Raw genomic sequence first — 23,497 nt, 5'->3', positions numbered from 1 at the left:
TCTGATAACCTCAGCCTCTATCCACCCATAAATCCTCCCTAAAGCCTATGCCCAGGTGCTGGCCCCTGCTGACCTACTTCCCTAGATTTCTGAATACCATCATCTCCGGGATTATCAATTGTCATATTTGCCTGTCTGTTGTGACACCTCCACTGTTGTGCATGGAGCTGCCCCTTTCAAACATCTTGCTGGCACTATACCCTCCAGGTGCTAAGTTCTCCCTCACTGCTCCTTTGGCTGGCTGTGTCTCTCTGGCTTCTCTCCACTGCAGGAGGAAAATTTGCTTCTAGGTCTTGACTCCTCTTGTCTTTCCTGTCCTATAGCAATGAACAAAGCCACGCCTGGCTATGTCCTAAGATATGTGGGGAAAGGGTTGCCAGGCTCCTGACAGGAAACACACAATATGAGCACTAAGTGTCCCTTAAGTGACACTTCCCTAAATAGCCCTGAAGCTGACTGGAGTGTTTGCAGTGTCAAAGCAGCAAATGACATGAGTTCTCTGATGGTTTTGTGGTTAGGATTTGGCACTGCCAGTGCTATATCCTGGGGTTCAATCTCTGACCTGAAAACTGTGATTCCACATCAAGCTGCTGCACGATGCCATCAAAACAAAACACAAAACAAAACAAAACAGCAATGACTACATGGGGCATCTGGTAATAGAGATATAGTTCACTGTTGATGACTTACACTTATGTTTGTTTTCCTTTACACGACTTTCCGGTGGATAATGTCCCATCAGATACCGAGGTTGGCCTGAGGATGTGTACTGCTTCAGGAACACAAATTTCAAATTTGGAATGTGCATGGGTCTGACTTCAGGTAAAGAATCACCTGGGCTCCTGGTGAGAAATATATTTGATTTCCTCTGTGCTGTGGATCAGGGAGCTACTATTTACTTACGCAGAATATTAAGATAAAGTCGTTAAAGCCCCATTCCCAGTAATTGTGTCAGAAATTGCATTCCCTGGCCTAGCAATTAGTTTTATACAAAGCACGAAGATATTTGAGTTAATAATGTTGAGTTTTATGATCTAATCAATATTTTGGTTGCTACGGCTGATTTGCTTCTGTAAATTTTGGATACATGCTTGTGGGGTATACAAATACTTAGCTAGCCATTGAAGCATCAGTTAATGAAATCATTTCCTCTGTTCTTTCATGTAAGGTACTGTGTTAGCAGTGTACTAGTAAGAGGTGTTTAGGTTAGCTCCTATTATAAATTGGGAAACTAAATTGCTGCTGTGTGGTGTGATTTATTATTTTGTCCATTTGCATATCCACACTGCAAATATTTCTTTAGATGCATCTCCTTCAAATAGATCTTGAACAACCTAGTCACTTGCTTCAAACTATTTTGACCTGATTTAAACTTTACAGCCAGGCAGCTCTGACCATCTTAAGATTTGTAATATTTTATGTGTGTGTGGTGTGTATGTGTATGTTTGTTAATATCACAGATATAGTAGGAGTCACAACCAGGACTGATTACTAAGCCCTTCCTTTTAGAGTGTGATAACTTTATTTTTTTAATTTTTATTATTATTGCTTTTTCAGGGCTGCCCCTGCAGCATGTGGAGGTTCCCAGGCTAGGGGTCTAATCGGAGCTATAGCCACCCGCTTATGCCAGAGCCACAGCAACGCCAGATCCAAGCCATGTCTGCGACCTACACCACAGCTCACAGCAACGCCGGATCCCCAACCCACTGAGCCAGGCCAGGGACCGAACCCGAAACCTCATGGTTCCTAGTTGGATTCGTTTGTCAACCACTGCGCCATGACGGGAACTCCAGAATGTGCTAACCTTTTTTTTTTTTTTTTTGTCTTTTGTCTTTTTTGTTGTTGTTGCTATTTCTTGGGCCGCTCCTACAGCATATGGAGGTTCCCAGGCTAGGGGTTGAATCGGAGCTATAGCCACCCGCCTATGCCAGAGCCACAGCAACGCAGGATCTGAGCCACGTCTGCAACCTACACCACAGCTCACGGCAACGCCGGATCGTTAACCCACTGAGCAAGGGCAGGGACCGAACCCGCAACCTCATGGTTCCTAGTCGGATTCGTTAACCACTGCACCACGACGGGAACTCCAGAATGTGCTAACTTTAAAAAAAGAAAAACCCATATACGTTTTTCTAATGTGTGATTGCTTGGTTCTGGTATTTGTAAAACAATCAACATGACAAGCAGAAAGTTTCAATGGTCTTTACTTTTTTAAAAGGGATTTTTGTTTGTTTGTTTGTTTTGTTTTGTTTTTAGATCATCAGGGCCAATGAATATGAACTGGGTATTAAGTTATATTAAGAAAATATTTTAGGAGTTGCTGTGGCTCTGGTGTAGGCCAGCAGCTACAGCTCCAGTTAGACCCCTAGCTTGGGAACCTCCATATGCCATAGGAGCGGCCCAAGAAATGGCAAAAAAACGACAAAAAAAAAAAGGAAAATATTTTAAACTTGTTAGGCGTGATAATGACACTTTATGTAAGAAAATCTCCCCCCCTTTTTTGGAGATGCACACTCTGGTAGAACTTAAGGATAGAATAGCATGGCATCTGGAATTTCCTTTAAAATACCACAGCGAAAACAAAAACAAAAACAAAAAACAAATAAACAAAAAATAACCGCAGCAAAATCACAACATTGTAAACCAACTCTATTTCTATAAAATTTAAAAAAATGGAAATAAAGTAAAATACTTCAGAAAAAAAGGGGGAGGAGAGTTCCCACTGTGGCGCAACAGGATTGGCAGCATCTGGGGAGTGCTGGGATGCTGGTTCGATCCCCAGCCTGGCACAGTGGGTTAAGGATCCGGCATTGCCAAAGTTGCGGCTTAGGCTGCAACTTTAGCTCAGATCCGACCCCTGGCCTGGGAACTCCATATGATGCAGGGCAGGCCAAAAAAAAAAAAAAAAAAAAAAGGGCAGGGGAGAGGAGGAATGAGCAAAGATGAAACAGGTAGGAGAAATACTGATAGTTTATTGAAGCTGGGTGATGAGTAGGTAAATGTTTTTATAGTCCCTACTTTTATTTACTTTCAATAATTTTTTATAATGTAATGTTTTAAAAAGGTTCTGTGGTCAAATAAGTTTGAGAATTCTAGTTTTAATAGGATTAAATTAAGCAACTTTCTCTTAAGAACTTTACACATTAGTGTGTATGTAAATCTTTTGTTTTTCTTTGCCAAACATCTCAAAGATTGATGTTCAGCCAAGTATACTAGCATACTTTAAGAAATATTGGCCTAGGGACTTCCCTTTATGTCTCAGCAGTAACGAGCCTGACTAGGATCCCTGAGGATAAGGTTCAATCCCTGGCCTCGCTCAATGGGTTAAGGATCTGACGTTGCCTTGAGGTATGGTATACGTCACAGATGAAGCTCAGATCCGCTTTTGCTGTGGCTGTGGCATAGGCTGGCAACTACAGGCTCCTATTGGACCCCTAGCTGGGAACTACCATATGCTGTGGGTGCCCCAAAAAAGATAAAAGAAGAAGACGTATTAGCCTAGGAGTTCCCTGGTGGCCTAGTGTGTTAAGGATCTGGTGTTGTCAATGATGTTGTTTAGGTCACTGCTGTGGCATGAGTTTGATGCCTCATCTGGGAACTTCTGCATGTCTCGGGTGCAGCCAAAAAAGAAAGAAAGAAAGAAAGAAAGAGGGAGGGAGGAAGGAAGGGAGGAAGGAAGAAAGAAAAAAAATGATGGAGGGAGAGAGGAGGGAAGGAAGGAAAAAGGAAGGAAGGCGGGAAAGACTGGCCTAAATTCTACATAACCACCAGCTTGGATTTGTCTGCACTGACCACCTTTAGACTTTGATCATTCTGCCCTAGGCAGCTGATTGCTGGGGTGGAGTTTTAGGAATGGTGGATGGGGGTGAGGTTTAGACCTTGGCTCAGCCACTTACTGGCTCTCTAATTTAAGCCACATCGTTTAACTTCTTTGGCCCTCAGTTTCTTTATCTGAAAAATGGGGATAATCATAATACCTATCTTATAGAACTGTTATGGAATAAATTAGATAATGCCTGTAAAGCATTTCATGCCCTGTCCAGAACAGGGTAAGTCCTCAATAAATCTGAGTTATTATTGTTATAATTCATTCTTTTTTTTTTTCTTTTTATGGCTGTACCTGCAGCATATGGAATTTCCCAGGCCAGGGGTTGAATTGGAGCTGTAGCAGCAGCCTTTGCCACAGCCATGGCGACACCAGATCCCAGCTAAATCTGAGACTTCTGCCGAAGCTTATGGCAATGCCAGATCCTTAACCCACTGAGCCAGGCCAGGGATTGAACTCCCATTCTCATGGAGACAATGTCGGGTCCTTAACCCTCTGAGCCACAATGGGAACTCCTGTTGTAATTCATTCTTTAAAGGTCAGCTTAGGTTGTATCCTCTCTTTGAAGCTCTCTGGGTTTCCTTCACTCAGGATTAATTCCTTCTGCTTTCTGGTAGTTTTATACCTTTAATGTGTGATTAATTGTAAATGGCTTAGAAGATAGGGACCATGCCTTATTCATCTCTGTATTACACCAGCATCACAACACAGGCCACCAAACCCAAAAGGATGAGGAAGGGGCTCATCCCAGCTGATCTATTTTCCTTTAAATCCTTGAAAGACACTCATGACATCATTTACATATTATGGCTCAGCCACATCTACCTGCAAGATGGGCTGGGAAATATAGCCTTTATTCTATACCTCTGTTTGTCAAGTCAGTGCTCTATGTATCCACCTCTGTATCAATCATCTGTGTGTGTATGTCTGTCTCTATCTGTCTGTCTGTCTGTCTATCTATCTATCTATCTATCTATCTACCTACCTATCTATCTATCTATCTACATACCTGAGATGAAGCCAAAGAATCAAGGCTAGTCCCACAAAGAGCCCATTGCTGGCTCTCTGGTATCCACCAGAGAAAAGACTCTCATTGCCTTTAATATAGTGGTTTCAGGATAAGAAAACACCAACTTCCTGATGTTATAAATATCATTGGGCCTTTGTCACACTAGAAGACATCTTCTGCACTGACACACTTGAATACTATTTGGAAAAAAAGCCTTCGAATCAAGGAAAAAATAACACAATTGCCTCTGTAGCAGTAATGTTCCCACTGAGGCACAGCGAGCACACACACTGAGCATTTTGACAGGAAAACATGCAGGTATTTATTTTGGCGACAGCCAGATTTCACAGTTATTACTTCCCAGGTCTAAGCTGTATAGTCATACCTCTTCCAAAAGAACATGCAGGCAGCAATGTGAAACCCAGGATTTAATCAAATTATACCTGTTTCTTTAGTAAGAGCAAGCTCTCTGCCAATTCATAAGCATCTTTACATTTGATCTTCCTGATGTGGCATGCAAGTGAGAAATCAGGTTAATCCAGTAATGAGGACATGTAAATAGCAGACACCTGATCAGAATAAGTTTTGGGCAAACAGGGCTTAATTGAGTATCTTTTCTAGTTGTGATAGAAATGAGCTAATACAATCAAGAGCACAGCTCTTTGATTCCCATGGGAGTAGCTAACTAATTCATGGAGAATAACAAAAAATCCACAGGTGATCTAAAACCATCATATTCACTGTCAGATTTCACTTTCTCCTTTGATGAAATTTCACTCAGTTGGCAAACAAGTATAAATGATTACGTGTCTATTTTCCCTTTGTCCCTCTTCCCCTTGTCACTTCAGATATGCCTTATTAAAATTAATAAAAATATATTAATTGAGTATTTGCTGTGCAATGCGTAAGAAAGACACACTGAATGAGGGCACTGCTCTTGCTAAGTTTAGTTTACAATCAAGTTGGTTTTATTCATGGTTTTTGTTCATTTTTAACCCAAATTATGGCATACCATATAACTACTATGCACCTTGGTTTTTTGCTTATATATCATGGAAAGTTCCATATTACTCTAGGATATAACTATGGAATATTTCTATAATAGGAATAGGGAATAGTCCAACATATTGTAATGAGGAATTCAAAAGGACTGAATTATGCCATTCGTATTTTAATAGCTACATAATAGTCCAGTATAATTTACTTCACCATTCTCTAAATGATGCAGATTAAATTTTTTGCTATTACAAATAATGCTACAATTAATAAATGTGCATTCTCTATTTCCTATCTAGACAAATGTGTCTGTAGGATAAATACCTAAAATTTGAACTGCTGGATTGAATGTCAGAGGGCATGTGTTCTTGTGATTTGGTGCCTGTTGCAATAGCTATTGTCAAACGGTCCTCCATGAAGGAAGACAATTTACGTGCTCTACAAACACTCATATGTTCACTCTCATGTATCTGGCACTTTAGAGTTGAGTGCCTTCATCAAGAGAGGAAATTACTAAATTTTGTGAATTTTGCCAATTGGAATCACTTCATGTTTTCAATTTACATTTATTTTTTATTATGAATGAGGCTGAGTCCTTTTCACACGTTGAAGCAGGTATTTAGGACTATTTCTGGAGTCTCTATTCTGGTTCATTGATCTGTCTGTTATCTGTCTTTTTCTGAATTAAGAAGGATGATTCTTAATTTTTAAAAATAGGTAGAAGGTACAGCTGAGCTCTGCCACTGACTAGCTATCTTGAATGAATCCCTTCACCTCTTTTATCTTAGCTTCTTCGTCTATAAAGCAAGAGCGTTAGATCCCCTAAATTCGTTTACTCAGTGTATGTTTGTTGAGTGTTAGGCCTATGCTGAGGATGCAAAGGCGAGACAAAGAAGATGTCACCTCTGTTGTCACGGTGTTTACAGTCAGTGTGGGGAGGAGGACCACACCAGACACAATTCAGATCCTGACACAGACCACTGAGAGACGGTAGCAAAGGGAACTTGGAAGATGTGAGGGAGGGAGTTCCCGTCGTGGCGCAGTGGTTAACGAATCCGACTAGGAACCATGAGGTTTCGGGTTCCATCCCTGGCCTCGCTCAGTGGGTTAAGGATCCGGCCTTGCCGTGAGCTGTGGTGTAGGTTGCAGATGCGGCTCGGATCCCGCGTTGCTGTGGCTCTGGCATAGGCTGGCAGCTACAGCTCCAATTTGACCCCTAGCCTGGGAACCTCCATATGCCGCAGGAGCGGCCCAAAGAAATAGCAAAAAGACCAAAAAAAAAAAAAAAAGATGTGAGGGAGGAGGGAGCAGGAAGAGGACTACAGTGGCTTCCTTTAGAAGGAGGTGATGTGGAAACTGAGATCTGATAAGAACGGAGTTAGCCAGGTGAAGCCAGAGGGATGGTGGGAAGAGTTTTCCAGGTATCCTGAGATGTGAGGACTCAGCATGAATGAAGAACTCTGTACTGTAGCCGGAGAGAGAAAAATAACGGTAAAGTGGTGGGAGAGGAGAGAGGCTAAAGAAATAAACAGGAATTGATCCATGTAGAGTCTTGGGTAGATACCTTGGCCTTTCTCATAAGCATCTGTCTTACCTGGGACCTGGAGGAAGTAAAATCTGCGTTAAAGACTAAAGTGGTGGCAATTTGTTGGGAGGTGAAAGCCCAGGACTGTGAGATTGAGGAAAAAGGGAGGTGAGGCAATGCAATGCTATGTTTCACAAGGAGCTGCAGCTTCAACGAAACACAGCTGATCAGTTGCCGGGTGTGTTGTTCAGCACACAGGATTTCTCCAGGAAGCTCATTAGGAAAACCGAATTTCAGAGCAATTCTTTGCAGGAGGAAGGAGGGAGTAACTTATCTACTTAGTCTCCTGTTGCCCATTGCTCCTGTTTCACGCTGCAGAAAACTAACTCTGCTGTGCTTCCAGAGTGCACCACCCAGCCCCTCAGTGGTCCTGCATGAGGTGTGGCATTTTATCTAAATATGCAAGTTGAAGCACAGGTAGAATACCAACCAAGAGAAAAAGAAAGACAGGACGCAGTCAAGGGAATCTGAGAAGCACATTGAGTTTGTGTCTAACGTACTATCAAAGGATTCCATGCAAGAGAGCGACATGGTCTGTCAACACTGTGAAGAGCTTAAAGAGAGCTGATAATGGATATATGGAGACCAGCTGGGAAGCAATTGCAATGGTCCAGAAGAGAGTGAACGGTATCTAGGGTTAAGGTGGTAGGCACAGAAATGGAGAGAAGGGAGAGAATATGAGAAATTTTAGAAGATAAATTTGCTGTAGCTAAGGCAATGATTGGATTTGAGAAATAGAGAAAAGCATTAAGGAAGCCTGGTTTATGACCTGAGCAACCCAGTGGATGGTGACATCATTTGCTGAGATAGGAAAGATCCTGACTTGGAGTTTGGACTTATGCCTTTGAGAAACCCCACTGGAAATTTGGGGCAGCAAATGAATATACATCTGATTGCTAGAGCTCCAGGCATGGATGGTAGGGATTGAATATGGAATGAGAGGAGTTCCTGTCATGGCTCAGTGGTTAACAAACCCGACTAGGAACCATGAGGTTGCGGGTCCGATCCCTGGCCTTGCTCAGTGGGTTAGGGATCCAGCATTGCTGTGAGCTGTGGTGTAGGTCGCAGACGCGGCTTGGATCCCCATGTTGCTGTGGCTCTGGCATAGGCAGGCAGCTACCCCTAGCCTGGGAACCTCCATATGCCTCGGGAGTGGCCCAAGAAATGGCAAAAAGACAAAAAAAAAAGGAATGAGAAATGCTCGCTTAAAAAATTGAAACACTTAACAGCTCTGTAGAGAAGGATGGGCTTGGATAGAAGAGAAAGAAAGAGGAGGCAAAGAAGTGGGAGGAAAATAACAACTTTGGGTCCTAGAAGCCCAGGGAAGAGGGTTTCAGAAGGGAAGGGTCGCAGGGAGGGTGGGAGGTGGGGGTGGGGGTGAGGACGGAGTCCTTTGCTTTAGCAACATGGTGGTCATTAGTCATTTTGGCCAGTGATGGGACAGAGGAGTGAAGGGAGCTGATGAAAAGGAAGACGAGTACCTACAACCCATTCCAGAAGTTTCACTGGCAGGGAGAGAAGAAGGAATAGGAGCAGGAAGGAGCTGTGGGTGGAGACAGGTGTTTTTGTTTTATCTTAGATTTGAGTGTGTTTAAATGTAAGTGGAAAGGGTTCAGATTCAGGGAGGGGTTGAGTATATGGGGGAGAGGAGGTATGAGGCTCCAGAGAGGGAGAGCAGGAGGGGCTGGGATCCAAAACAGAAATTCTGACCTTGGGATAGGAAGCATCCGCTGAGGATGGGAGGAAAGGAAGGGAGATGGCGCCAGGGAAGGTGGGGCTATAGCAGGAAGTTGAGGGTCTGGTTCAATGACTTCAATTTTTAAAAAGTAGGAGGTAGGTCACAAGCAGAAATTGGGGGAAGGGGCGGGATAGAAACAGTAGGCAGGAGAGTGGAGAGGGTTTGAAATAGAAGAAGCTTCCAACGAAGTGATTTTGAGAGAACTTTCTTCATGGGCAAGTTGGAGGAAAGATAACTGAGTGGAGGAAAGAAGGGAAATGCAGAGAGAGGCAGGAAGGAAGGGGGTCACAGCCAGTGCTGAAAGTTCTGCCAGTCTTGGCTCTCATCTTCCAGCTCATAGACAAGGAAGCAAAAAAGGTGGGTCTTATAGGGCAACCCATGGTTTTGGGCTTTCAGATAACTGGAAGAGGGTGTCATTTTTATGACTCACAAATAGTAACACAAGAACCAATCTATTTTTGAAAATTCTTCCTTTATTGTGGCATCAGGGTGGATACTACCCAGTGTTGACACTGGAAAATAAAATATTGTGAGCATCCACCAAAATCTTAATACAGAAGTATGTTAAAAGTCTTTTGTTCCCTAGGCTTTTCTTTTTGGCTAGAACAGGACCTGACTGTTTAACTTGTAGTTAAGGATTATTTGTGTGGGGCACCTTGGTAGGTGAAAGTAGTGGATTTGGCATTTTGCCCATGGAATACCGGGCAGGAGCTCCAGTTACAAATTGCAGCTGTATAAAATAACAGGAAATGTGGGGCTTTGAAAGATTCCACTGGAAAGATTAATTATTTGGAAAAGAGTTATGCAGCAACTTCATGTGTTTTTGGAGGAAAGGTGGCCCATGCCATTTTTAATAGTGCAAAAGAAAATTCTGCAACTAGGTGAAGAGGGGGAAGAGAGGCATTCTGGTTTTCTGGAAGGACTCACATTTAGTGTTAATACCATCTTTATTCTCTTTGTTGGAAGACAAGGAGTTAGAAATGAAAGCCAGATAGAATCCCGGAAAGATCTGAGGCTTAGAAAAGATCGGGATTTCCTAATTCTCAGAGATTACCCCCTTGTTTGTTTTTTCTCTTTTCTCCTTCCCATCCCTCACCCTGCCCCTCAACATTTAATAATTTCCTATATATCAATCCACCGTGGACATTCATCTTCCTGTAGGCATAAGAATTCTAGTCACATAAACTCACACCTTCTGGGTGGACAAGTGACTGACTGGATTTAGTGACTCTGTGATGTCTACAAAGATCAACTAACATTTATTGCCCAGCTGGGACAAACCCCATGTGATCAGAGAAGCTGACTTACAGAGAGACCGAACAGTTTTCTGAGAACATGTTTCTACACATTTGAAATAAAATAATTCAGTTCCTCAGTGTACTCTGCGAATTGCCAACAAATTGTAGGGGAGTTGGTATTGGGGGTGGGGGTGGAAATGGCACTTTTCTCAAGTTCCCGAGACATCTCTCTATAAATGTCTATAGAAAAGGGAGACATGCCTTCAAGTAGCTTCATCATTTTGTTTTATGGTGAACATCACTCATCGGAAGTCAGCCCTGGAGAGGTTTGTTTGGCTTGACGGTTTACTTGAGCGCTGGAGGGAGGAAATTTTCTCCCTCTATTTCTGCATCTCTTGAAAGTGAGACTGACCACCAAATACGAAAAATGTTTGCTATCTGACAGGATAGGGAATGGGATGTTCAGATCACTCAACTATTTGAACTGATCAAGAGCAACCATTTGAAGACTCTATGTGCAGTCATATATATTACGACCCAGTTCTGAAGCTGTGACACTTGGACTTTCTGAGATGACCAGGACTTTAGAACTTCAAAATCTGTCAGCAACTTTTGTCATCACTATGACAGTTAATCTCATGGAAAGTAGATGAGTAGTACTCTTGGGTATTTCCAGTTAATATAAGGCCAGACAAACATAGCTTTTATCATAGTTCTGTTAAGTTTTTAATTGGCTTTTAAGTCAAAGAAGTGTGGTTTGGGGGAGATTATGAAGGAAGTGCATGGTTTCTCCTCATTCCTAAAAATCTCATAGCATAGTCTCCTGGCTGCCTCAGATAAGGAGGGAGAAGATAACCATGAACCTTGTCTGTTTATCTGTCATCTCCATTTACTGTCCTCCCTCCTCCCCATCCCCACCATCATCTTCTGCACACTTTGCCTCTGGTACCCTCTGGTACCCACACCAGTGCCTCTGGTACTCCAGTGTCTCTGGTGTCCTCTGGTCTCTCATCTTCTTTGATAATAAACTTTTAATGCCCTTTGTGCTAAGGGTTGAGGATGATAAAATACACAGTTCCTGTCCTCAGGAGACATTCATTTTACCTGGAGAGACACGAGTGCATGTCAGTTCATGGAGGCGTATCCTTGGAGCAGAGAGCACAGCCAGGAACCTGGAAGGAAAGAAGCTGGAGTGGGAGAGGCCAGAAGCAGCACTGCCAATCACCAGTCCAGTTGGGCTGAGAACTGAAATCTGGAAAAGTCTCTGTTTTTGTTACATTTGCTATGTTGGCTCCCCCCACAGCCAAGTGATATCAGAAGCATGGATCCTACTGCTTTTGCAGCCTTAACTTACTCAGGTGTCACTCGAGTCTCCTGCTAGCCCAGCCTCAAACCCTCACTCTCTCACTTAGACCAAAGCTTCTTTCCTTCTCCTAGCCTTGGAAATCCTAAAAGTCTCGCACTTTTCTATTGATCTGTCCCTCCTCCAGCCTCTGGTTCCTCCAGGATGGGGCAGAAGCTGTCTGCGTGACTGGGGCCAGTGTAGAGGGCCACTGGGAAGTGGCACAGGGGTTGTAGGAGAATGAGGGAGACAGAATGGTCATGTCCCAAGTCTCCACTGAGTTCCTAGGACCGGCGTCCACATGAGGGTCTTTGGCTTTGAGCAGGAGTGCGTTTCAACAGTGAGTCAGTAGGAAAGTGGAAGTGAGTTTATTTAGTGAGATACTCGCATTCCATAGGCTGAATGCCGTTCATCGCAGGACGTAAAAACAGCCCTGAAGCTGGTGGGGGGGGGGTTGGTTTTATGGGCTGGATAATTTCATAAGCTAATAAGTGGGAGGGTTATTTCAACTATGGGGGGGCCAGGAAGAAGGGGGGTTTCCAGGAATCCAGCCGTTGCCCACTTTTTGCCGTTTAAATTCAGCCATTAGGCTTCGGCACTGTCATGGCGCTGGTGGGCGTGTCAGCTAACATGCTAATGTATTACAATGAGTGCCTAATGAGGCTCAAGGTCCGGGGCGGCGGAGTCCAATCTTCCGCCATCTTGCATCTAGTCGCTTCTGCCCAGTTTTCGTTGAATCCTGTCTTTCTCAACGGCTGTGTGCTCCTTTTAACGGTCGTGCCCTGCCCCTGTTCTCCCTGCCTCACAGGTGAGCCCTCCTGCTTTGTCCAGCTCTTTTGAGACTTGGGGAGGGGAGGGGGCCAGTGGGCGTGCACTCGGCTTTCCCCCGTGGCTCCCACCTTTGTTGATAGAGCACCCCCGACATAGACCACTGATTACCCACACCCTGTGGTCATCTGCCCTGGCAAGCAGAGCTTAAAAGACCGTAAAAGAAATTTGAGTGAATTTCCTGTTGCGGCTCAGCAGAGCAGACCCAACTATTATCTATGAGGATGCAGGTTCCATCCATGGTCTCGCTTAGTGGGTTAAGGATCTGGCACTGTGGGGAGCTGTGGTGTATGTAGGTCGCAGACTCGCCTGGGATCCCGCGTTACTGTGGCTGTGGGGTAGGCTGGCAGTTACAGCTCTGATTAGACCCCTAGCCTGGGAACCTACATAGGTCATGGGTGTGGCCCTAAAAAAAAAAAAAAAAGAAAAAAGGAATTTGCAGAGTTCTCTTGTGGCACAGCGGCTTAAGGGGTCCGTGTTGTCACTGCTGTAGTTCAGGCCATTGCTGTGATGTGAGTTCGATCCCTGGCCCAGGAACTTCCTTGTGCTGTGGGCGTGGCCAAAAAATATTTGAAAACAGCTCAACTCTTTCCTTTCTGCTGCAGACCCTAAGACCTTCTGCAGCCCTCCCCTCGCTCTGCCCCACTGTTGGCAGCAAGGCTTTGACCTCCAGTCTCCTAACTGCAGAAAACCCATGCCTTGCACACCAGGTCCACCTCTTGGGTCCCCTCACTTGGCTTGAAGGGAAGAAAGATTAGCTTGAGGGCTCCAGGGCAACCCTCCACTAGTATATTCACTCCTCACAGTTAGAATGAATGCCTGAAGGTGAGTGATCAGCTCAGAAAGACAGAACTCTGGTTTTGCTCGTGTGTAAGGGTGTCATTTGTGTTTTTTAAATCTAACAAGTTCTGCCTAGATTTTGCAGCACGTTTCTTTTTTAAAAGAATGTTCTTATTACATATTTTATTGGTGGGGGGTGGTGCTCAGCTGAACCTAAATAACAAGAAAATTCCAGTACTACCTCTCTGTTACTCTTAATTAAAGAAATATCTAAAAATTTGCAGGAGTCCCCTTGTGGCTCAGCAGGTTAAGGATCTGGCATTGTCACTGCTGTGGCTCAGGTTGGATCCCTGGCCCAGGAACTTCCACATGCCTTGGGTGTGGCCAAAATAAATAAATTAAATTACATTTGTATCAAAAATTTTCAATGCCACCAGGTATTGTATTCCATGTGGACAGCACCCCCTAGAGTTGTGCAGAATACAGCTTGCACAGTTGAGCTGGCTGCCTTGTGATTTGTGGTTTTGCTTTAAGAACAATAGGCCAAAAAGGAGTTCCCATTGTGGCTCAGCAGAAACGAGCCTTCTAGTATCAGTGTGGATTCGGGTTTGGTCCCTGGCCTCGCTCAGTGGGTTAAGGATTCAGCGTTGCCATGAGATGCGGTATAGATCTCAGACTTGGCTTGATTTGGCGTTGCTGCAGCTGTGCCATAGGCTGGCAGCCGTTGCTTCAATTAGACCCCTAGCCTGGGAACTTCCATTAAAAAAAAAAAAATCAATAGGCCATTTCACAAATATATTGTATTAGCAACCATTGCTAACATTTTTTAGCATATAAAATGTACCGGTATATATTATATAGTATATCGAGTATACATTATATTTAATCTTCACAAGAAGCCTGCTTTCAAACAAAGAAACTCATTGTCCAGCAATAAGTAGTAGTCAAGATTTGAATCTATCTCTCCTGGGCCATGTTCTTTTTCTCTCTGAATCCCACCACTTATTTTACAGATGAGCAAATACCCAGCTCAGAGAGGTTGCATAGCTTGCTTTCAGTCACACAGGGTCTTCCACTTCATTTCACAGACTTAATATATCTGCAGGAATGTGTCCTTAAAGGAGAATCTTTGGGAGAGACATAGTAATATTGAAAATAGACACACACAAACACTCCTCCGCCCAAAGACATGGCTCAAGCTCTTCCTGTTACTTTTCCTCCATGTATGGTCCTCTGGGTCCCTTGGGAGAAGGTGGGCCTGGGTGGCAGGCCAATCCTGAGGGGTGTACCCTGCATGTATTACCCACAGACGAGTGTTTGGTTCTCCTATCTTGAATAAAAAAGAAAGAGATTAAGGAGTTCCTGTTGTGGCTCAGCAGAAACATCTCTGACTAGCATCCATGAGGATGCAGTTTCCATCCCTGGCCTCGCTCAGTGGGTTAAGGATCCGGCATTTGCTGTGAGCTGTGGTATAGGCCAGCAGCCACAGCTCCAAGTTGACTCCTATTCTGAGAACCTCGATATGCCTCAGGTGCAGCCCTAAAAAAAAAAAGACAGGTTAAATGTGAGATAGACTCAATGCAAATTTGGCAAGTGAAACTGAAATTCTATAACCCAATACTTGTGTGTTTTCAGAAATGAATATTTACTGATTTTTTTTCCTGATTAAAGACAATACATGCTTTCACATAAAAAAATTATGTGGAACAATAAGTTCCCACTGTATAGCACAGGGAGCTATAGTCAGTATCTTATAATAACCTATAATGCAAAAAAAGAATCTGAAAAAATATATATGTATATAACTGAATCACTTTGCTGTATACCTGAAACGCTAAATCAACTACACTTCAATTTAAAAAAAAGAAAGAAAATTTATGTGATACTGAAAAGTCTCAGGAAAAATGTAAAATCCTATTATCCAAAGATTTACAGCTAACAGAAAGAAACTGCATGTTTATTTGCTCCTTGCAGCTGTCCTACTGGGGCTGAGGCAAGGCATTTTTTTTAGTCCTAAGAGGACAGAGAAGACCAGAACTCACATTGCATAACGGGGAGAATGGCCTACATAGGCCTGAATCCAGTGCTATTCTTAGTCAAAACTACTCTTTTTCCTCAATCTTCAGTAAAATGTAAGTGTCTTCTCCTTTAATTCAGTACTAAAAGCGATTTACAGACTTGAAAAGCCATTTCTCCATTATATTGGGGGCTCAATAAATGCTCTGAATTGAAATGGAATGAAATAGATGGACAGTGGGGACAGGGACCATTGTCTCAGATTTTATGAAGGAAATGGTCTGATGGAGGAATTAAGGCAAACATGTGGGTGGGTCAGACAGATCTGGCTCTGTTCCTCCTAATTGTTTGACTTTGGGCAACACATGTGCCCAAGTAGAAGTTGGCACCAAACCTAAGGCAGCACTAAACTTTCCAACAGGGCAACCTCTCGTAATGTTTTGGTCAACCTAAGCGCATAAAACTTCTAGTGAGATAGATAAAATTGTGATGTGCTTTTTCAATATATGAATTTAGTTACACATACATGTTTAATACTATTTATACAATATAAAAAGTTAATTTATAAATAATGGCTTTTTTCCCCCCACTCTCATATTTCATTAAAAAAGCCTAAACTCTTCACGCACCTCTTGGTCATCAGAGTGGTTATCACTATGACTAGACTCATTTATTAGGCATTCTCACTTCCATCTGGATTGTTGGAGCTTCTCTTGAAACTTTTATGGGATGCTTTCCCTGGAAATTTTATCCCAAACCGCAAAGTGCCCATTTGAATAGCATTAGTCAGTTCATGCTTTCACTGGTCTCTCCAACATAACTACTCACTGTTCTGCTTTTTAAAGTGATCATAAAAGGCTTGTTTATAGCAACTTCCAGCATTGCAAATGTGAAGTCACATCCTCAGGAATAACTAACAAATCTGTGTTACATTTTCTCACCTACTTTTGTACTGAGTTAGTGATCTCTCAAAGCTTCCAAAGCTAAGAATTTAGAAAGCATTGTGTAACATGAGAGGCATTGCAAGGACCCTGTAGTATTGTGATTTATGTTAAGAAATATATATTTGGTCTTTGTTCCCATTTCTGGCTCAGAGCTCCTGAAACCCTTGGAATTTCACAAGTGATAATAGCTGTAAAGGTGAAATGGGTATCTTTTGTTATTCCTATAATAAGCCCCTTTCAGACACACTTGAGTTATGTTAATGAGCTGATTTTTGGAAAGCCCCAAAATAACCTAAGGATGGGGGTTAGTTGCTAGGGGAGCCAACCTTGGGATTGGGAGATGAAATTTTCACTCCCACCAGTTTGACCTCTGAGGAAGGGAGAGGAGCTGAAGGTTATAGTCATTGATCAAATATGCATATGTAATGAAGCCATGAGTGGCACACCCCCAGAGAGGGCATGGAGCCTCTGGTGCCCCTTCCCATGTAACTGGCCCTATGCATCTTTCCATTTGTCTGTTCCTGAGTTATATCCCTTTTATAATAAATGGGTGATCTAGTAAGTATTTTCCTGAGTTCCTTGAGTTACTCTAGCAAAATAATGGAAGCCAAGGAAGGGGTCTTGGAAACCTCTGATTTATATATATATATATATATATTTTTTTTTTGTCTTTTTGCTATTTCTTTGGGCCGCTCCTGCGGCATATGGAGGTTCCCAGGCTAGGGGTCGAATTGGAGCTGTAGCTTCCAGCCTATGCCAGAGCCACAGCAACGCAGGATCTGCAACCTACACTACAGCTCACGGCAACGCTGGATCGTTAACCCACTGAGTAAGGGCAGGGATCGAACCCGCAACTCATGGTTCTTAGATTCGTTGACCACTGCGCCACGACGGGAACTCCGAAACCTCTGATTTATAAACAGTTGGTCAGAAGCACAGGTGACTACCTAGATTTGCCATTGGCATCTGAATTGGGGGCAGTCTTGAGGTTGAGCTCTTAACCTGTGAGATCTGTTCCCCAGTAATGTCAGAATTGAGTTGAATTTTAGGCACCCAGCTGGTGTCACAGAATTGCTTGATGTGTCAAAAACCCTCACATCTGGTAACCAGAAGTACCAGAAGTATTAAGTGTTGGTAGGAAAGGAGGCACATAAGAGTGCATTTTTCATTTTCAGACCCCAAAATAAAGTATTCTCCTCTTTGGGGGGTGGGGGCAATAATTTTAGGGGGGGAAAACCTTGCCTCATTGGTGAACATATATAGTGGTTAACATCTTTAGACTTTATATGGCCAGGTATAAAATGTAGGTAATAACTGTTACAATGAACTGTGGGCTCCTGGAGGGCAAGAATTTTTACTCCTGCATCTAATTTATTCATCTTTGTCCTCTGTGCCCAGCACAGTGACTGGCTCATAACAAGTACTCATTTCTTGGACAAGTGAATGAATCTAAAATTATTACTTTGTTTACAAGGCACGCATCCATTTCTGTCTGCAAGTCTGTCTTGACCTCAGACTCTTCTCACAGGTCACGGTGTGGGAAGTGGCTCCAGTTAAGTGATTATGTAAGCTAATGTGTCACACCCAGGACTACAGGCCAGTCCTTGGAGCAGTGTTCCACACACAGGGATTAAAAAACCCACCTAAGTTCAAATGCATTATAATAGACAAGATCCTGATTTGGAAAGCTGCTACCTCCACTCCTGCTGGGCACAGTTTTGTAACTTGCCACATATATCTGTGAAGCCCCAGTGGAGGCAGAGCAGAGTGTTCATACTGGGAGGCTAGTCTGGGCCTGCAGTGGGAGTGGGGAACCCTGGACCCATTACTGAGAATAAAAGACTAGCAGCCAGAAATGAGTTTGAGTCGAAAGACCAAAAGAATATAGAAGCTGGGTGGCCCTTCCAGGGACAGGTCAGAACCTCTGTAGAAAGAAATCATGAGGGAGTTCCTGTTGTGGGTCAGTGGGTTAAGAATCCAAGTAGTATCCATGAGGATGTGGGTTCGATCCCTGGCCTCGCTCAGTGGGTTAAGGATCCAGCATTGCTGCAAGCTGCGGTGTAGGTCACAGACATGGCTCAAATCCTACGTTGCTGTGGCTGTGGCACAGGCCGGCAGCTACAGCTCCAATATGACCCTTGGCCCTGGGAACTTCTGTATGGCACAGGTGTGGCCATAAAAAGAAAAGCAAAGAAATTAAAATAATGAAAGAAATCATGAGAAAACTTTCATTACCAGACAGGACATGGTCAGAAAACCAAAACTGATTTATATTTCCTTAAATGAGTATCACTCCACCACGTATTTTTTCAAGGACACTTTACCACAAGTCCTTATGTGCCTGTGAGTGTATGTGTGAGAAGCCTGTACCTAGTGGGGTACAAGATGTGCCAGTTTCCTGCCCTTAAGTAGCTGAAGAAACAGGATCAATAGGGAAGGAGAAAATGAAATTGGCTGAGTACCAGGCAAAATGGGTGCTCTGGCCCTGCTTCCAAACAGCTTAGATTGGAATTACAGCTTTCTTGTTGACCAACTGACTAGCTTTAGCCAAGTTTGTAACATCTCTGTTCTGTTTCCTACTTTCAAATGTGGGTAATACAGTACCCACCTTGTGGGGTTGGGGTGCAGACTGCATGAGTGGATGTGTATTGTATTGGGTTAAAGTACCACAACAGCTTTGTTATTTCTCCCATCAAATTTTTTTTTTTTTTGGCTTTTTAGGGCCACATCTGCAGCATATGGAGGTTCCCAGGCTGGGGGTCCAATTGGAGCTGTAGCTGCTGGCCTATACCATAGCCACAGCAACGCCAGATTCAAGCCGCGTCTGTGACCTACACCACAGCTCACGGCAACGCTGGATCCTTAACCCACTGAGCAAGACCAGGGATTGAACCCGAAACCTCATGGTTCCTAGTCGGATTCGTTTCTGCTGTGCCATGGCAGAAACTCCTCCCACGAAATTGTGGAGTCTGCTTCCCTCCCCTTGAGCCTCGGCTGTCCCTGTCACTTGTTTGGACCACATGATCAGCAGGATAATGATCCCACAAAAGAGTGAGAGGTTGGAGTTCCCATTGTGGCTCAGCAGAAGTGAATCCGACTAATATCCATGAGGACGTGGATTCGATCCCTGGTCTTGCTCAGTAGGTTGGGGACCTGGTGTTGCTGTGAGCTGTGGTGTAGGTTGTAGACACAACTCGGATCCTGCATGGCTGTGGCTGTGGTGTAGGCTGTCAGCTGTAGCTCAGATTTTGACCCCTAGCCCGGGAACTTCCATATGCTGCAGGTTTGGCCCTAAAAAGCCAAAAGAAAAAGAGTGAGAGGTTGAGTGGCAGTTTCATGATGGGACAGAACCTCCATAGAGAGAAAGCATGAGAAAAATTAATAACCAGACAGGACAAGGTCAGAAAATAAATATTAAATTTTTATTTCCTTAAGTTTCCGTCATGGCTCAGTGGTTAACAAATCCAACTAGGAACCATGAGGTTGGGGGTTTGATCTCTGGCCTCACTCAGTGGGTTGGGGACCCGGCGTTGCCATGAGCTGTGGTGTAGGTTGCAGCCGCGGCTCAGATCCCGCGTTGCTGTGGCTCTGGCATAGGCCAGTGGCTATAGCTCCAATTGGACCCCTAGCCTGGGAACTCCATATGCCGGGGGCACGGCCCTAGAAAAGACAAAATATATATATATATATATATATTTCCTTAAATGGATATCACTCCACCAGATTTGGTGTCTGGTGGCATCCCTCTTCCTTGTTCATAGATGGCTGTCTTTTCCCAATGTCCTCACATGGCAGAAGGGGAGAGGAAGCTCTCTGGGTCTCTTGGGCCCCATTTATATGGGCAGTAATCCCATTTATGAGGGCTTCACCCCCATGACCTAATCACTTCCAGAAGGCTTACCTCCAAATACCTTCGCATTAGGAATTAAGTTTGCATTATGAATTTGGGGGACACACAGTGTAGCAGCAGGTATTATCACATCTGTGATAGTTAGAATTATCATTGCACAACTATTCCTCCTTTCTCCCTCCTACTATGACCAGAGTACACTTGGCCTAGTAACTTGATTTGGCCTGTGGGATGTTAGCAGTGATGTTACCAAACCAAACTTGGCTCCACTCATCCGTGGAGAGTAAAGCCAATCTACTGACACTGTGTTGTGGTAAAGGACAGTGCAGCGTTTTTTGCAGGGCACCAAGCAAGGAGGCCAGGGCAGCTAGTGCTCAAAACACCTGAACTCCCTAATGAGTTTCAGCAAAGCATTTTTATTTCTTTTCTTTTCTTTTTTTCCCTATCTTTTTAGAGCCACACCTGTGGCATATGGAGGTTCCCAGGCTAGGGGTTGAATCTGAGCTGCAGCTGAGGGCTACACCACAGCCACAGCAATGCTGGATACTTAACCCACTGATCAAGGCCAGGGATCGAACCCACATCCTCACGGAGACTACGTCAGGTTCCTAACCCACTGAGCCATAATAGAAACTCCAGCAAAGCATTTTTAAAGGCCAGGTGAGGGAGGGGAGCTACAGGGTATGTGATCAGCTTGTGCACAATTCTCTGATGGGTTGATGGTGAGGTAACAGGGTGGTATCACATAATCAAGGCTCAGGCTCCAATAGATCTGGGGGCTCCGTGTTCATGGTCATCAGATAGTTAATTTCTTCAATTTGGAGGGGATTTTAGCATCTGCAAAACAACTCAGGAAATGTGCATCAGATTCTATTATCTAAGTATTTCAGAGAGGAGCTAGAGCAGAGGATGTGGTGAGGAGTCCATCCTGGGAAGGCCCCATAGGGTCCTGTTCTGTTACAGTGACACAAACAGAAGCTGTAAATGTCAGCTTGGGCTTCTGCCATCACAAGATGCCGAGGAGGCCTCCAGGTCTCAGAGCAAGGAACAGGTGGAGCAGAGCCACCCAGCCACCCCTCAGACCTTCAAGTGTGGGAACACATGATCATGTTTTATGCTGCTGAGTGGGGGGGGGTGGTTTTAATGCAGCAATAGCGGATTAATTCACAGTGTTTAGGTGAGAAAATTGAGGCTCAGAGAGCCTTGTTTAAAAACAAGAAAAGCTCGTGGAAATGTTCAGAGTAAGGGAAGCTTTTTATTTAAAAAGTCAAATGAGAGTCCCTTTCCTAGGGCTGTCATAACAAATTACCACAAATTGTATGGCTTACAACACTGGAAACGTATCATCTCATTATCTCACAGTTCTGGAGGCTAGTAGACAGCAACCAAGGTGTCAAGACCAGCAGTGCTCCTCCTGAAGGCTCTAGTGGGGAGTCCTTACTGGCCTCTTTGTAGTTTTTGGTGGTTCCCAGCAATCTTTGGTGTTCTTTGGCTTGTACAGGTATCCCCCTCTTTTCAAAGGTTCACCTTATGCCATTTCACTTTTATGAAAGACCTACATTCATATCTGTTTTTGCTAGCCGAAAGAAACCTAAAGAGATTTACCAAAAAAAAAAAAAAAAAAAAAGGCAAAAAGACAGAATAGCTTCTAGCATTGGTTTTTCAGGAGCTGTTGCAGCAGCAAGAATGGTACCGCCAAGCTCCCTCCCCAGGAACTATACTCAGCATCTCAGCATCAAACTGCCACAGCTTTGAAGTGTGTCTGTGAGCATCTGTGCTTTATCTCGATTTATTTTGGGCATTTGTTAGCAAGATGTATCCTAAGGTCATTGCTTCTTTGCTTTACATGATCTTTGCTTTACAAAATATTTCTTAGGAATGGTCTGCTTTCAGATAAGATGCATCATTCTTCTCTTTTCCTCCACTGTCACATGGCCTTCTTCCTTCCACCATCTGTGCATCTGATTTTCCTTTTTCTTAGGAGGACACCGGTCACTGGATTTAGAGCCTACCTTATCCTAGGATGACCTCATCTTAACTAATTACATCTGCAGAGACCCTATTTCCAAATAAGATCACATTCTGAGCTTCTGGGTGGACATGAACTTTGAGGGGTTGGACAAGGGAAGGGGAACACTACTCAATCCAGAGCAATTCCTCTGTACACTAGAAAACTGGAGATATCACTGGGCAGACTATGCTTAAAACAAGGCTTCAGGCAAAAATTTAGAGAGGAAATAGTTTAACACTTGAGGGAAACAAGTTGGGAAGACTTGGGGTAGAAGGAAAGACTAAGCCTCTGCTTAGACATTTCATGAATGTGTGACAGTTTAGGAGCTACAAAAGAGCACTGTTGAGTGCTGTTGCTCTAGGTCAGGTGACGGTGAGCATCCCTCACTTTGAATAAAACTCTCAAGCCATTTTAGATGCTCACACGATTAAGTGCCATTTTCCAGCCACTAGTGCCTCTGTCAGAGCCTTTTGTAATATGCTTCTGTCTTGATGAGTCCTTCACTGGAGACAGGGAGCCCTGGACACCACCAGATCCCTAATACCTGCTGTCCTCTGGGTGATTTATTTCTGGACTTCTGGACCTCAGAAGTTTATGAAAATAAACATGCTCTGTGAGTCTTGGCAAGGATACTTTTGAATGTCTACAAGATGGCTATTTCAAAATCAACCTATGTGTGGACAAGACAAAGCTTGAAATCCTTGACTAAGACATTGTGTGTGCCAAGTTCAAAAGTGGAAGACAATGCCTCTTGGGCTAGTTGATTCAAATACAAAACAGAAGGCAAAATGTTATTATGATATCAAGTTCCACTGGCTCAAATTTCCTTTAACATGCATAGGCTCTGGGGTCAGGCAGACCTGAATTCAAATCCCTTTTGTGCTCCCCAGCAGTGATGAGATGATATAAACCTGTTCTGAGCCTCAATTGAAAATCTACGGAATCGTCCAAACACCCACGTCAGAGGGCTGCCATGAAGATTAAATGACAGTGAAGAACCTAGAACAGAACCAGGTCTGAAGTGGGTCCTCACAATGTTAAAGGTTCAGTTTCATTGCCCTTATCTTCCTGCATTAGAAACAGGTGCCAAGGGATGGAGAAGTATTACTGTCACTGATCTCAGCAGAGTCCCCAGGAGTCAGGATTATGCATCATTCTCTTCTATCCCAGACTTTATCCTTGGCACATGCAAAAGGCTGGGGGAGGAAGACCCTGGAATTGGGAGTCTGGAAGGAGCCTGGACAATGCAAAGATGAGGGACTAAAGAGACAAAATCACCAGGGAAAGCATTTTCTCTTTGAATGCGGTAGGCTTTTTGCCCCTTGTGGAAGAAA

At 43.8% G+C, this 23,497-nt stretch overlaps 1 long non-coding RNA gene across 2 annotated transcripts in view; it reads left to right on the top strand.

The window, feature by feature from the left end:
* The first annotated feature begins 12,429 nt into the window (after positions 1-12,429).
* LOC125128013 (uncharacterized) overlaps positions 12,430-23,497 on the top strand; it is a 61,890-nt gene continuing 50,822 nt past the window's right edge. For both annotated transcript variants that reach the window (XR_007135114.1, XR_007135113.1), the window contains exon 1: positions 12,430-12,542. This is a non-coding gene — a long non-coding RNA (uncharacterized LOC125128013). The remainder of the gene's footprint in view (positions 12,543-23,497) is intronic.

The sequence above is a fragment of the Phacochoerus africanus genome, chromosome 5 (genome assembly GCF_016906955.1).
Source record: "Phacochoerus africanus isolate WHEZ1 chromosome 5, ROS_Pafr_v1, whole genome shotgun sequence".
Classification (NCBI taxonomy): Eukaryota; Metazoa; Chordata; class Mammalia; order Artiodactyla; family Suidae; genus Phacochoerus; species Phacochoerus africanus.
Note: the sequence above shows the minus strand (reverse complement) of the source record. Positions and strands in the feature narration are given on the sequence as shown.